The sequence below is a fragment of the Falco naumanni genome, chromosome 1 (genome assembly GCF_017639655.2).
Source record: "Falco naumanni isolate bFalNau1 chromosome 1, bFalNau1.pat, whole genome shotgun sequence".
NCBI lineage: Eukaryota > Metazoa > Chordata > Aves > Falconiformes > Falconidae > Falco > Falco naumanni.
In genome coordinates, this window is record NC_054054.1 from 19036397 (window position 1) to 19050945 (window position 14549).

General features: G+C 41.5%; 1 protein-coding gene across 1 annotated transcript in view; it reads left to right on the forward strand.

Moving 5' to 3' along the window:
- Positions 1-261: 261 nt before the first annotated feature.
- Positions 262-14549, forward strand: part of MTNR1A (melatonin receptor 1A) — a 55528-nt gene continuing 41240 nt past the window's right edge. Inside the window, exons 1-2 of the mRNA XM_040583731.1 lie at positions 262-665; positions 5430-5612. The gene's annotated coding sequence lies outside the window, so the exon portion shown is untranslated. The remainder of the gene's footprint in view (positions 666-5429; positions 5613-14549) is intronic.

A 14549-nucleotide genomic window follows, 5' to 3' on the forward strand; every position in this document is an offset into this window, starting at 1 on the left:
GCAGATCCCATCGATCCCCTTCGCGCCTCCGCGGCTGAATGGAGCGGCCGGGAAGATGAATGGGGAGACCTGAATGGGGCTGCCGCGCCTGGCGGGCGCCGCGGGGGGGCGCTGTGGTGCCGCGCCACCGCCGCCGTCGGGCGGCAGCTGGAGCCCCCGGCCGCGCACGTGCGGGCGCGGGGGCGGCTCGGTGTCACCTGGCGGCAGCGGTGGCGGCGGCGGCGGGCGGGGCGGGAGGCGCGGGGGGGAGGCTATAAAAGTGTCCCGCCGCGGCACATGCACACTTCAGGGAAACTTCCTCGCTGGAGTGGCAGTAGCCGTCGCCGCCACCCCGGGGGCTGCGCCCGCTGCCGCCAGCCCCGCTCCGCCCTCGGGCGGGCGGGCGGCCCCGCGGTGGAGGGCGGCTGCGGCCGGGACCCCCCGCCCCCCTGCCCCCGCGGGAGGCAGCGCCGCGGGCCGTGCCCCGGGCGGCGGCGGCAGGATGAGGGTGAACGGGAGCGAGCTCAACAGCTCGGTCCTGCCGCGGGACCCGCCACCCGAGCGCCGCCCGCCCTGGGTGGTCTCCACCTTGGCTGCCATCCTCATCTTCACCATCGTGGTGGACCTGCTGGGCAACCTGCTGGTCATCCTCTCCGTCTATCGCAATAAGAAGCTGCGGAACGCGGGTAAGGGGCGGCGGGGGGGCCGCCTGCGGGGGGGGGGGTGGGGGGTGGGGTGGTGGTGGCGCGGGGCCGTGGTGTCCCCCTCCCCTGCCCGGGTAACTTTGCCCGGGCGCGCTTTGCCTTCTCCCCAGCTGGGGTCATGGGCTGTGGCGGTGGCCGAGGGCTGCATCTCTCCGAGCGAGCCGGTGACCGAGCGGGTAAGGGTATTTTTAGCGCCCGCCACCGAATCGTGGTGCTATTTTTAGCTCCCGACGGTTCCCACCTCGCAAACGAGCGAGGCGAGGGAGCCTTGTTTAAGAATGAAATTCAGCCGTGGCGCTGGGGATGCTGCAGCGGCATACAGCGTGTGTCTGCTGGATGCTGTTATCCTCATGGATTTCCTTTGAGTTACAGAAAGGTCTCCAGTTACGGATACTATGGTTGGAGCTGCAAATCAAGCAAATAAAAAGTTGCAGACATGGCAGGATTCAGGAAAAAAGACCCCAAACGAAAAAACCCAGAGAGTTGTTTCATTTTCTTTGTTTGCCTCCTGCTTGCTGCCCGGGTCTTTCGGCGATGGGAAACATCAGACAAAACAGATTTAGGCACGTTCTTAAAATAAATCTCTAATTTTGACAGGATAGAGTTTGTGATGGTCTGCTGAGTAAATCCCTCTTAGTTCATGGATTATTGGTCAGACAGGCAGGAACTTCTTCAGATTCATTCTGCTTTATCATGACAGACCAGCTGCTGCGCACGTGTACCAAATCTGTGTACTCAAAACCCTGTGCATCTTTCATTGAAAAAAAAAAAAAAAGCGTGTGAAGAGACCAGCGTTGTTAATGAAAGCAGAATTTCACTCCGTGGCGACTCAGATGCTGCTTTTATTTCTTCCCCACCCCACTGCAACTGGCTGTCAGGCTCATTATTGTAACTCCCCTGAGTTCGTTAGCTAGTGGTTTAAAATTCATCCAAGGAGGAACCTGAGCCCAGGCTTTACTATAAGCTAGCCTGATAAAGGGAGCTAGTGTTGGGCTCTGGCAATTGGCGGCATACTTAACTTGCAAAGGTTAAGTCAGGTAATTAAAATGGGTTGTATGTTTCACTTTCATTCAGCCATAGCGGAATGCCAACGCACAGGATCAGGACGAAGACTAACAGATTTTATGGTGTGGGTTTTTTTTTTTTTTTTTTCCTCTCTATGATTCCCGCTGATGGCAATTCTAAAAGCTGTGTTCTCCTCTTGCTTTCATTGACAGAAATTCCATTCACTGAAGCTGGCAGGGTTACACGCTGCTGTACTGTCTGTTTCAGAGGAGGATCAGGCTCCCAAAGTCCAAGTCAGCACCTGACTAGCCTTGTTCCCTGGGAGGTTTTCAGGAGGGAGAAAGGGTGGAGATAGGCATGTTACTGGTGTAGCTCCAGGGGAAAGGGTGATATTCTCCTCCCCCTTAAACACTAAGTAGATACTTCGGCACTTTGGTGGGGGGTTTACAATACATACATGTCTGGTAATTAGTCCGAAATAACCATGGTGGCTGTTTTCTGGAAACAGAACTGAATCATTGGGCTCTGTGCGTGTGCGTGTTATCTCCTGTAGATCTTGCGTAATCCCCCCGGAATCCTGACACGTGCTCGCTCTCGCAGCATCCCTTGTTCTTGGCTTTTCTGTCATAGTGGCTGGTAACTGTTGCCAGTTTGCTGCAGTTCTGAGCTTCTACAGCTAGGAGAACAGAGCGATCTTCTGAACAGTTCTAGACTGGAACGTGAACTAGATACTGCTTTACCCTCAGAAATAAGGATTAATGAAAACAAGTAGGTACTTGGTGCAGGATGGGAAATAGTTTATAGTCTGTTTTAGGAAAAAATAACAAGTTTTTAAAGTTTTAAATTTTTTTCTTCACAGTAAAGATTTTTATCTTTTAGTACATGGATAAAGTGAAACTTTGGAAAAAACATGCTTAATAAGCTTCAAAAATGTGTGCAAAGTGTTTTTGGCTAAGCCTGCAGAAACCTATGCACGGACATAACTTTACTTATATGAGCACCACTATTAAACTTGGCATTCATTTAAAACCAGGTTGCTCAGGTAAGTAAACTTATGATGAGGCATAACCATTTAGAAAACCCTGGCCTAATTGTAAGAGTATGAAGAAGAAAGCTTCCCAAGTTGTGTTTACACTAACTGAGATTATTCAGGAAGAGATTAAATTGAAAAATAATCTGATTTATGCATACAACTGATTTGTAACTTGCTAATTATAAAGACAGTTACAACTTTTTACAGAGCTGTAATAAGAAACTTCTGGTTTTACAACAACCTATATTAAGCCTTTTGCTGGCACATTTGTTGAGGAAAAAGGACACAGGATGAAAATTCTACTGGAAAAAGGTCAGGGAGGAACAGAAGATACCTCCTGAAGAAAATGTGTCACACTGAAGACTTTCTTCCTTCCTTCCTTGCAAGAGAGGACTAACAGAAATAAGGAGTATTTAACACTTTACCAAAAAGGTGGATTTGGTGGGGGAAAACACCTTGCATCTCTGTCCCACTCTCTAATATATAAATATTTTTGGAAGATAACTACAAATTGAACCTGTGGACTTATGGTTTAAAAAGTGCATTGGGGAATAGTAGGAAGGCCTAGAAAAACCTTCTCAACAAGTGGTGTAACCTTCCTGACAGTCAGAAGGTTAGTAAAAGACACTGATCAAATCAAAGCAGAGAAGTCAGTATCTCAAAGAAGTTTGTTTCAGCAAGCGAGGAGTGTCTGATACTCCAGACTCCTTCATAGTCACAAGCATGGCTTCAGTAGATGCTCTTCTAGACACAGAAGCTGATGATGCAACTGGTAGGATCCTCTTTTATTTAATGTACTTGACTTGTAATAAGTTTTATAGTTCTGGTCTGGTTATTTTTATGGTGTCTTTGTAATCTAACAGGCGCCTGATACCAATTCAGTCCTGATGGGAGCAGTGGCAATTTAATGCTGGCCCATGCAAAGACTGAACTTGGTTTATGATGTCTGTGATCTTTTAACTTTGAAATAAAGTTCAAGGGAAACATTCAAGGCATAAGGATTTTAATGCCTGTATTTTGATAGCACCTTCATGCAGCTTGAACTTTAAACTGATGCACTTGCTTTTATGAATAATTTGGAAGGGAATGAGAACAGGTAATTTAAAAAAGAAGCTTGGTGTAAATCATCCTAATGTGTGTCATTTTCCATTGCTAATATTCGTAGATCAGAAATAAGGTCATTCAACAGTTCCACCCTGAAAAGATGAAATACCTAGACTTAGGGGAAGGTGGATTAAAGAACTACTAGTACTTTTTTGCAACAAGTGGGGTTTTTGCTTGAAACAATCGACATTGGATTAGAGTCTCAGAAAACTGAAGTGATGAAGTGATTTGTGTAATGTTACACACCAATTCAGTGATTGGTAGTATCCTTATGCCTTTGCTGTTACCCACAACAAGAAAAACAATGCATCAAGAACAAAGTGAGGGATCAGTTGTAAATCTTTGACTGTGGAGGTTAGTTTACTGCTTGTCACGCTAAAATGTCAGTTAACGTGCACCTGTCATTTTGGGAATGGGTATTTGGGTACTTGGTGATTGCAGGACTGGACCATTCTTAAGGTCGATGAAGAAGGCTCTCTTGAGTGCTACTACCTCTTGATCTTTTTCTTCCTTTTGAAAACTTTCTCTTGGCCTGGTGGGTTGCTTTTTCCTGGGTGCTCTATGTGCTGAGCTCCAAAGATGCCCTGACTACCCATCCAGCAGACCCGTGTGTTGGAAGGGAGCCTTCAGCAGGCAAGAAGAGAGCCCCAGCAGTCCCACCCTCACTCTTCAGTGCCTGTCCTGTCTGCTAACACCGGACAGGAGTTGGGATAGCTCAGGGCTGGTGCCAAGCTGGTAACTAGCACCTGCCACATCAGGGCAGAAAGCTGCATTCATCTGCTTCTTGCCCATCTCTCTTCTGTGCAAGATGCATTTGGGTTTTTGTACTTTTTCCCAGTTTCCCATGTCCTTGGCCCCTGTGTTTTGTTGCTACAACTCTTTGTTTTCCTTACTAGTGAGGAAGGCAGACAGGGAGCCTGGCATTGCAGAGGGCCTTAGAGCAGTGAGATACAGTTAACTTCACTAGGACTGCATATGTGCTTAAACTTAAGCATGTGTATGGGTGCTTTTCTGAGTGACGCGGCAATGAAAAAGGGAAACCCCGATGCTCGCGTGCTAAATCTGCTGCAGCTGCATTAGGTCCGAACAGGTCCGTAAAGACAGCTTTGTGAGTGCTGAAAAGAATGATGAACTGGACAGTCATCTCTGACCAAAATCTGTCAGATGAGTGAAGTCGCTTATGAAAGAACTTAGGAATACAGCTACTTATGAGTATTGTTTTAAAAAAAAATTTGTTAAATATTACAGCCATTGCAGAATGGGGGGATGGAGTCTATCAGTAATCATTTTACTTCGGAGGCTTTTTACTTCGGAGGCTTTTCAAACTGGCCCTGGGTTTTGGTTTGAGCAGTGTAAGAATCCAGTTGAAGAGTGTTTCTCTCTGCATTTTCCAGAATATAAATTTTAAATATAAGAATGGAATTATCTTTTGATAATCATATTGGAGATCTCATCAGCCTTGTCAGAATATGATTGTTCTTGATGATGTTTTGTTTTTTAGTTGTAAAATGATAATGTTAAGTGCTCTTTTGAAGATTGTTTTATCTGATAAATGAAACTCCTGTTGTGAATTCAGACTAACAGAATCATTGTTTTTGTCACAGGTGACCCTTGGACTTCTTTTTGTGCCCCGAGAGACAATGGGTAGCCCGACAAAGGTTTTGATTCAAGGGAGATAACTTGTAGAAGATCAAGGTGTAGCACAAATTCAGGGTTCTGATGAAAACTGAGATGTTGATGGCAATGAACATTGTTTCAGACATGAATAACTTCCAGTATTAAAAATGGTAAGCCGTCTGGGAGAAGGGAAAATGTCTAGTGGAGATGCTGAACATTGCTAATTGTTGAACAGAAATGAACATAAAAATACAGTTTAAATAAAGCTGTTCCTCAGACTGGTTTTGATTGAATATTTTACTGAATGAAAGGTTTACTTCAGAAACCTGCTGAAATGGTACTGTGCTGTCAGTGACCAAAGGTAGGGATGAGTATTTCAAATCATTAATATTCTGTTCTTACTAATATGTCTGTCAAACTTAGCTATTTACTCTTTCTGCAAGGTTCTGATGCTTTTAGAGACACTGCTTTTTCTGGTGTGCTGCTGCCAGCAGACAATGGTACTGACATGCTATACTATTTGCTGTGTCTTTTAGGTTATTTTTTTTTGAGGGTTGCTTTTTCTCATTTAGGTTTTTTATCTATAATTTTTTCATTAGCAATTTCTGATCTGCTTTTCTATTTCTTTTTACACTATCCATTTTTCTGTTTTCTTATGCTAGAAAGACATGAAATATCTATCTTATAAGACATCATCAGCAACTCTAGTTTAGTGACAGAAAATGCCACCAACAATAGGCATCCAGTGCTTGATACGACAGTGTCTGTACAACAAGGCTTTCTTTCCTAGGGCAATAAAAATGTTGCAATGTCAATGCAATGCTGTGCATCACAGTTCTATTTTGCAACCTCAGTAAGAACCTAGTCACCCTTGCTGTTGGCAGTTTTTTCTTCTACTCTCATCCCTGAGCTGCCTCAAATTCTGCATTTACCACTCTTTTAGTTACCAACCGCTTTTTCAGGAGGACAAGTATTACTAAGAATTCTTTAGGCTAATAGGACAGAATTGGTTAACAGTATAGTGTTTGCTTATATAATGAACAAATAAACATGTATTTAACACATGTACTTAATGCTTGAAACTATAATACAACTGCTGCTATGAAAGAAGTGTTCTTTCAAAATTTAGCCTTGCTGAAGTTGCAAAGATGGGAAGTATATGCTTTTTGAAGAGTAATTATTACCTTATTGATGATCATAAAAAAAATTGCAGCTCTTGATTATCTCAAAGTCCTACACTTGAGTTAGGGACTTGAAGTAGGTTGTCTCTGTTTTGGGGAGGGTGGTGGGTTGGGTTTTCTTCATTGTGGAGGATGACTCCTTTTCCAGTACTAGAGTTCTGAGTCAGTCCTTCAACACTTCACTTGGACCCTCTAGTCTCCCCTAACTTCTAGGCCCCCTGCCCTCTAAAACAGAAGAGGATAGAAAGAGCTGATTTCAAAGCCTGCTGTGTGTGACCAAGCACTGGAATTCCCTATTCAAATACATACTAAGCAGCTGGAAATGTTTATGGATGGTTTCAGGTTAATTATATTTTGTTTTTCTATCCACATCTTTAAACAGACTATTTAGCTACCTTTATTGTGAAGTTGGGCAGGCTGTGTAATTTTATCATTTAAGCCTACAGTAGCCCCATTCTATGTGATGTGTACATGTGATGCTTAAAAATACAGCACCTATTTATATTGTATCACCTTGACTTTTCCTTTGGGGTGCAGATGCAAGGTTAGTGAAACTACTTGGCCCTCAGGGAGAGGTTACCAGGCAGAGAGGTACTCGAGCAGAGGTCAGCTCTTCCCTTGGTGCTGGGTGTTGCGTGAGGTCAGTCAGTAACACTGCTTTTGTTAGTCTGCCATCTCAGTTGCACCGGACTGTTCGCCTAGTGTGGTTATAGCGCAACTGGCAGTACTATGTTAATTAGCCGGACAAGGTGGCCACCTCGGTAGGCATTGGCCAAGGTGATGAATGGGTGTGAGTACAGGGATCAGCCTTGAAAGTTGGTATCCAGTCACACCAAAGAGAAATTCCAGCAGATACACCTTTGTGTTTTGGGGGGAAGAATCATGAATGTTTCTTCCCCCTGGTAGTAGTACGGACTTCATTTGATGGTCCTTTTTTTTTTTCTAGGCTGAGTGTTGAGCAGTTTTCTATTCCTTAGCCTTATTTTGTAAGGACATGTTAATCTTCCTTTCTCCCAAACATAGACAGGGAGTTATTTCACTTTCAGAGGTGAAGGAATTTTCCTAGCCCCATACAGTTAGGGTATGGACTTTTTTGTGCTAGAGACATTGAAAGGAATGTACCTCTTTATATGAACGGTTTGCCCCATCAGTCAAACATCACAAAGTCACTCATAAAATGAAGAATTGCAATGCCTTTTTATCATCCTTTAGCACTCTTTGAAGATTTTTTTTTCTTTTTCCCATTAAGTAACAGCATCCACAGACTTATTTTGATTGACACTGGATATTGTTGAGAATACGGGACATATAAAGAATCAAAGTTTGCATGAATGTGAATGAATAGTTTTATTTTGGATGAAGAATTAATGGCCAAGAAATAACATCCCCATCCCCCTTTTTATTAACAGTTTATGTGTGTTTGCATTAATATGTTCTGTCTTAATTATACTAATTATTTACATTAAAGGTATGTCGTCAGATTATCTCTGGCTGTGTAATTGCCTTCTGTGATTTGAGTATTGTAATGTACCATAACATCTGCACCTAACATGCAGTTTCACATAATTACAACTTTAGAAAACCTAGGTTCTTCCCTACATTTAAATATGCTGTATTACATCTCTGAGCGTTCCCTGAATCTCTGTTACTGAATTAGGGTTCACTTAGAACAAAGCATTGAAAGGGACCTTCTTGGTCATTGCATTAAATTTCCAAGTGTATTAAGTGCTCAAACAGATCTTTTCAGAATTGTTTTTTACCTCAGGTTATAGCTCTCTTTCTTGTTATTCCAACTCAAGAAGGGTTTTCTCCCTGCCTAGATCTATTTTCTGTCAGTTTATATGCTTTTGCTATTGTGCCAGCGTTACTTCACATAACTTAACATCTCTCTGTTCTTGTAATGAGTGAGAATAAAAGCATCACCTCCTGGCTGTCACTTTGCTAGTCCAAAAGAACTGGATATCAAATTCCATTAGTCTACTCACAAAATAATCTTTCCCCTTCTGCAAGAGAGCACTGCCCCCAGGGGTATACCTAATCTCTGGAAATACCTTCCCTTAAAAGTGAAATCCTGCTTTTACTGAAATCAGTAGCAACCCCCTTGCCAAGTTCAGCGTGTGTCTCCTTTTGCTTTTTTGGCTGTAGCGCTTGCCCATGAGCAGGCAGGCTGCTGCTGCTGGCAGCCTTAAGCCCAACGTGCAGTAAGCAGGGAGTTCTTTACCATAACTTTGAAGTCAGAACAGGATTTTTGTTGGATCCCTGATATCCTTGTGATAAAGCTGGTTACAGATCAGGGTCGTGCATGCCTGATGTGTATATCCTGATGTGGGTGCATCATGGGAAACCACTTAGAATTTCATGTATAGTAGGTATGCAAGCTGTTAAGTCTGAGAATTGATGCTTCAGGAACACCCCTGGGAATAAAGAAAGCACAAGAGACTATCTACTAATGGAATGCTGCCCTTTCCAGGGTTTGGTGTGTGTTTGTGGGTGGTTGGTTGGGGTTTTTTTGGGTTTTTTGGTTTTTTTTTTCATTTTTCTAGTTTAACAAATGGAAATTGTGTTACTTAGGTCAAGAGCAGTTTGCTTGTACTAAAGTTGTCTGGTCAGATCTCATCAGTTTATCCTTGTTGTTATCTTTGTCTTCTGCTTTCTAGGAACTCATAGTTCTTTAATACATTCATTAAGCAGAATAAATTTCAGAATTGGAGTTTTGCTGCTATAGCCTCATTGTACAGATTGTCTGGTGGTTCTGTTGTGAAATATGACATCATCTTGTATGTGTATGATGTTCCTTTGGAAATTTCTTATTTCAACCTGACTATCTTCAACCAGTGTCTTTTCAGCTCTCCTTTTATTTTTTTCTTGTCTAAAGAACTGTGCTGTTAAGAACCTGTGCAGTGCCTCATAAACCCATCTTATTCTCCCTTCCTGATGATGTGACACATTTCTTCAACACCTGTTGCTATGGATTTGTGTCTTGTTTTGGGGATATACAGAAACACATTTATATTAATGCATACGTAAATCCTACTGGTTTTTACCATGTTGTGGAAGGTACTCATACCAAAGGTTGTTGCATTTTGGGGTATACTTTGTTTTTATGAATTTACACATACAGATACATCCAGAAACATTTCCAGTAACTGGGTATTTTTGCAGAAAGTATCTTTTCATTTTCCTTTTTTTCCCTGATGCAGCATCTACTGGCACATTGTGACTCATTTTTGTATATTGCTTGTGAATATACACACTCTGTCTAGAAATGAGAATAGTTCATATGTAGGAGAACAATTTTCAGTTGTCTGACAGGAAGGAAGGACAGTAATGTTTCTTTATCTTTCTTCCACGTAGATACAGGTCGTAGGTGTAGTTCATGGTATAAATTAGAGCAGTTTCCATGTTCCTACTGACACAGCTCCCAGAGGGATTTCTATCGCTGAGTGTCACATAAACACAGCTTTCACTGGCCAAGCTCGTTCTAACTATTCTGCATGTAAGCATCTAGGACTACAGAGTTAACACAGTAATCCTCACCAGGCTGCGTAAAACAGCTTTTCGTCTCCTCTGTATACTGGTAAGTATGGAGAAGACAGCAGAACCGAGTCTTAGCATATATTAAATACCTAATGTAGAGCTCAAAATGCGGTCAGATTTTCTTGCGCTTTCTTGCAGCAGAGGTTTTTAAACACTGTTTTTAGCAAATAATTGGCCATTTCTTTTGCAGCTTCTCTTAGAAATTTGTGTACATCCTACTCCTGGTTTTTGCAGCTCTTCAGATTCCTTTTTCTCTTGCCAATTCAGTGTGTCCCACTACTGGGAATCTCTGCAGTGCCTGATAAGATTGTAAATTATTTTTGGACATTCCTAGGAATTCATTGCACTGCTGTTCATCATGTATTTGCAGTTTTTCTTTGGCCTATCCATACTCACTGGGCGTTATGCTGAAGATGACATGAAGATGACCGCTCCTGTATTGAAGATTAACTTTAAACTATCGTTGTTAAATTGTTTGCTGCTGAAGATTTTTCTTCTTTTTTCCCTGCATTTTTCCTTTGAGGGTAGATCTGTCAGGTTTTGTTTGAGAGGCTCTTGTTTTCGAGTTGTTAATGACTTGGGTCTCTCCCTTATAGCATCAATTACATATTCTGTGAAAGCTGGTTTTTATACATTCTGTAATAATAGAATACCAAGATGCTGCGCTGTTCTTAGGGGTGTTACATATCCTAGCATTTTAAATGGAGGTTGAGTGCTGCTTTTGCAGTTATTCCTGGTAAGAATTTCTAATGCACGCTTAGTGACAACCTAGGGGAGATTATACAGTTGTACAAATCTTGCACTTGCGGCTTGTTAATACTGCTTGCAGCAATCATTATCTAAAATGTGCTCTGAAGATGTGGCTGAATCTGACAAACATGTAAATGCAGAAGTATGAATGCCAAAAAAAGAAGCTATTGAGCTCAGCTGAAGCAAACTAGTGGATGTAGAGTTTGCAATCTGCTTGTTGTCGGTGCTTGTTTTGTACTGGGGTATCCCATTTGTCCCAAGAGTGATGCATCCCTTCATTGTAAGCTTTTCTAGTAGGTCTTCTCTTTTACTCTTCTCAAGCTATTGCAGTGACAGGGCTTTGCTGCCAGAGTTCTTAATGGAGTGTAGCTGCCTGTGCACATCTTTCTTGTGCAGAGAACTTCACAGACTACCACCAAAGCGGTGTATTGTTTCTAGCATCTTTTGCTTACATTCAGATATTTGTATTATCTCCTGTCCCCATATTTACTCAGAAAACTTTCTTGATCAGATTGAAATTTCACAGAGATTTGCCTGTTTCTGTTTTTTTGAATTGCTGTCCATTCCTAGTGATGACTGCACAGAATGTTTGCTTACTCCAAGACATGAAACTTGCTTATTTTGCAAATAAACCTCCAAATTATGAACTTGCTTGTGTCGTTTTTTGGTCTACTCTCTTATAAGGTATTCCAATGAGGTAAATGGAATTTCCAGTAGTAACACTGGGTGGCAGCTCCGGTATATGTTTAATTTAAGCTAAAACCCATTCGGAAGACATGTTTATTAACATTATTTTAAGAATTTATTTTGTAGGAGCATTTCTACATATTCATGTGATAAGTACAAATGTAGTATGTGACCAACTACTTTTTCTAGAAACATTAAAAAATGGTCATTTTTAGTACGTTGGAATGTTACTGGAAATAAAGGACTGTCTAATGATCATTTGTAAATTAAAATAATGTTATGCCTTCTATATTCAGAAACTACTGAGGTAAGAAAAGAGTCAGATGAGCTGACAAGTTGGGAATGCAGTGTAACTGGGAAAGTTGGGTTAATGTCAGCTGTAGTAGGGCACTAATTAGGCAGTAACCCTAAAACCACCCTTCCTGTCACAGGTGTGTGGAGTTACCAGAAGTAAGCTACTGCTCTCTTTGCACATGTGTCTAGATGGTTGCTTAGGGCTGCTGTCTGTCTGTCCTACCAGAGATGGCTCTCGGGATTAAAAGACCGACACCCAGCCAGTGATTACAGCTGCAGTAATTACAGGTGGGGCAGCAAGGGCCTTACTGCAACCTGTCAGTCCTTTCAGGTGATTTTTAGTCCACAGGGGGTCATTTGGCTAGCAGTCTCAAAATGGTGCTGTGTTGTCTCATGCTTTCTTGTTTTCTATTATTTCTGTTGATCCTGGAAAAGAAGTTGGACCCTTCAGGCCCAGAACATTTTGGGTTGAGGTTTTTTTGCAGTTAGTGTCGTTTGGTAAGTATCCTGATTTTGATAAGTACCCAGACTTACTTGCCCTGACATTAATTATTTAACTTGGCTCCAACTTGGAACTCTCCTCAGCCACCATGCAGAAACAGTACAGCTATTTCAAGGATACCTCTGTACCATCCGTGAGAGATGGACATGCATGGTACTAGATCCCATCATAATCCTTGTCACAAGGGGGCTTTCCAGAAGGACTTGCTCTTTTGTTCAGGACATCTTGATTTCACCAGGTTTCTGACCGTTTTAGATTGCAGTATTAAGAGAATCCATTTGATTCAGTTCTCCTACCTGCTCATTATCTGACAAGCAGAATGAAACATTTTGCTACTCATAACTAAAACAAAACTGCGTGTTATACAGCATGTTCCGAAGTACTGAATAATAAATGGAAGTGGGTATAGTTAATTTTGTCTTTTTCTTTCGCCCTTTATTTCTCTGGAGTTTTCAAGCAGCTTTAGGTTGTTTTTCCAGCTCTTCAACAACAAATGGCAGCAAACTCTCAAATGTTGTTATCTGTGCTCCTTCAGAAGATCAGACTTAAAAAAATCTATTGAAGTTCTAACGAAAGGGCGTCAGTTGCCCTTTTCCTTACTGTCTTCCAGAACCGTCTTCCAGAACCATCTTCCCAGTCCTTTGTAGACTTCGTTGACTGTATATCCATGCTCAAAGTTCAGAAGTGACCTTTTTCTTTCAGTCTGTGACAATATATTGAATATTAAATTTCTGAGCACTTGTGTACATGTGACCTCTATTTCTTGTTCTCCCTGGGACTTTTACTTTTAATACTGTTCACTTTTTTTGGTCCTTTTATCTGTCGTGACTTTCCTTCCATATTTGTTCCTAGCCAAAGCTTATAATTAATTTCATTAGATCCCCTCATAGATCTTGCTTTATGTCATGATTTTGAAGCTGTCAGTGTAGAAAATAACTAAATCCATTTGCATCTATTGCTTTTTGCAGTCCCTAGGCATTTTTTTTTACATGTATTTTCTACCTCAAACCCTGTGTCATTTTAAACTACTGACTGCACTGAGGAAACAATGACTTCAAAAATTACACTTTAGCACTTAATGCTTATTCTGCCCCAACACCAAATCCCCTCAGTTTACAAATCATTGTGAAATATTAGGAATGTTCACCTGTGAAGGTAAATCTTTTCTGTGTAGGTAGATAGGCCTGATAGCATTACAGTTAATAATGACCACTAGTAGTATCTGAAAGAATGTGCAGCAATAACATAACCTCAGTCAAAACAATTTCAAAAGATAAGAATTTCATAGTAAGTAGAGAAGAAAATAAATTTGAATCCTCTGAGTTACAGTATTGCTCTGCAGGTGTCTTAGATTTACTGACCAGGACCAGTGTTCTTCACTTCTTGCTGTTTCAAGTTCTTGTTTGGGTTGTTGCCACTGGAAAACAGTCTGCTTGGAGTTATGCTGTTTAAAAACAGTACCTAATGCTTTGTTAATTGTCCAGGCAGTTTACTTAATTTAAAGAGTCAGCACTGTCTTCAGAATTTCATGGTATACTGGCACTGTTCTGAGAGGAAGGGATGTGGAAAAAGGTGAGTCTTGAAATTGGTCTCAGTTAAGTGGAGCAAGTGGTAGAATAGTTTTGAACCTGAAACTCACAGTCACCTGAAAGTCTCATTTGCTAGTTTTCTGAATCCAGAAAAAAAATCACTGCAAGTTTCCTTTGTCACCAATGACTTCTGCAGCTAACTGTCATTTGGGTCTAAACTCTTTTCTTTGATAAACTGTAAAGCCGTTTGAGCAGTAATAGTATATACATTATGCAAACTATTGACACCAAAAAATAGGTGATGGAAATGTGTAATGAAATAAGAAGAGTGAGGCCTTTCTAAGTTTGGAACAAAAAATTCCAATCCTATAAGATTTTTCAAAATTCTAGTATTAGAAAAATACGGACTCAATGTAGTTAAAAATAGTGACTTGTTAAGGACCTGTGTATTCGCTGGAGGGTATTCTGGCCAAGCCAAATTGGACACGAGGCCTTTGGCTTTGGAACTGAAGGTATCACAGATGCCAAAGCATCTTACAGATACTCAGTTTTCAGAGCCTGCAAAGTTCTGTAAGAGTCTGTAATACTTTGTAAATGAAACTTGGACAGTGTAAAAAATTAGTCCAG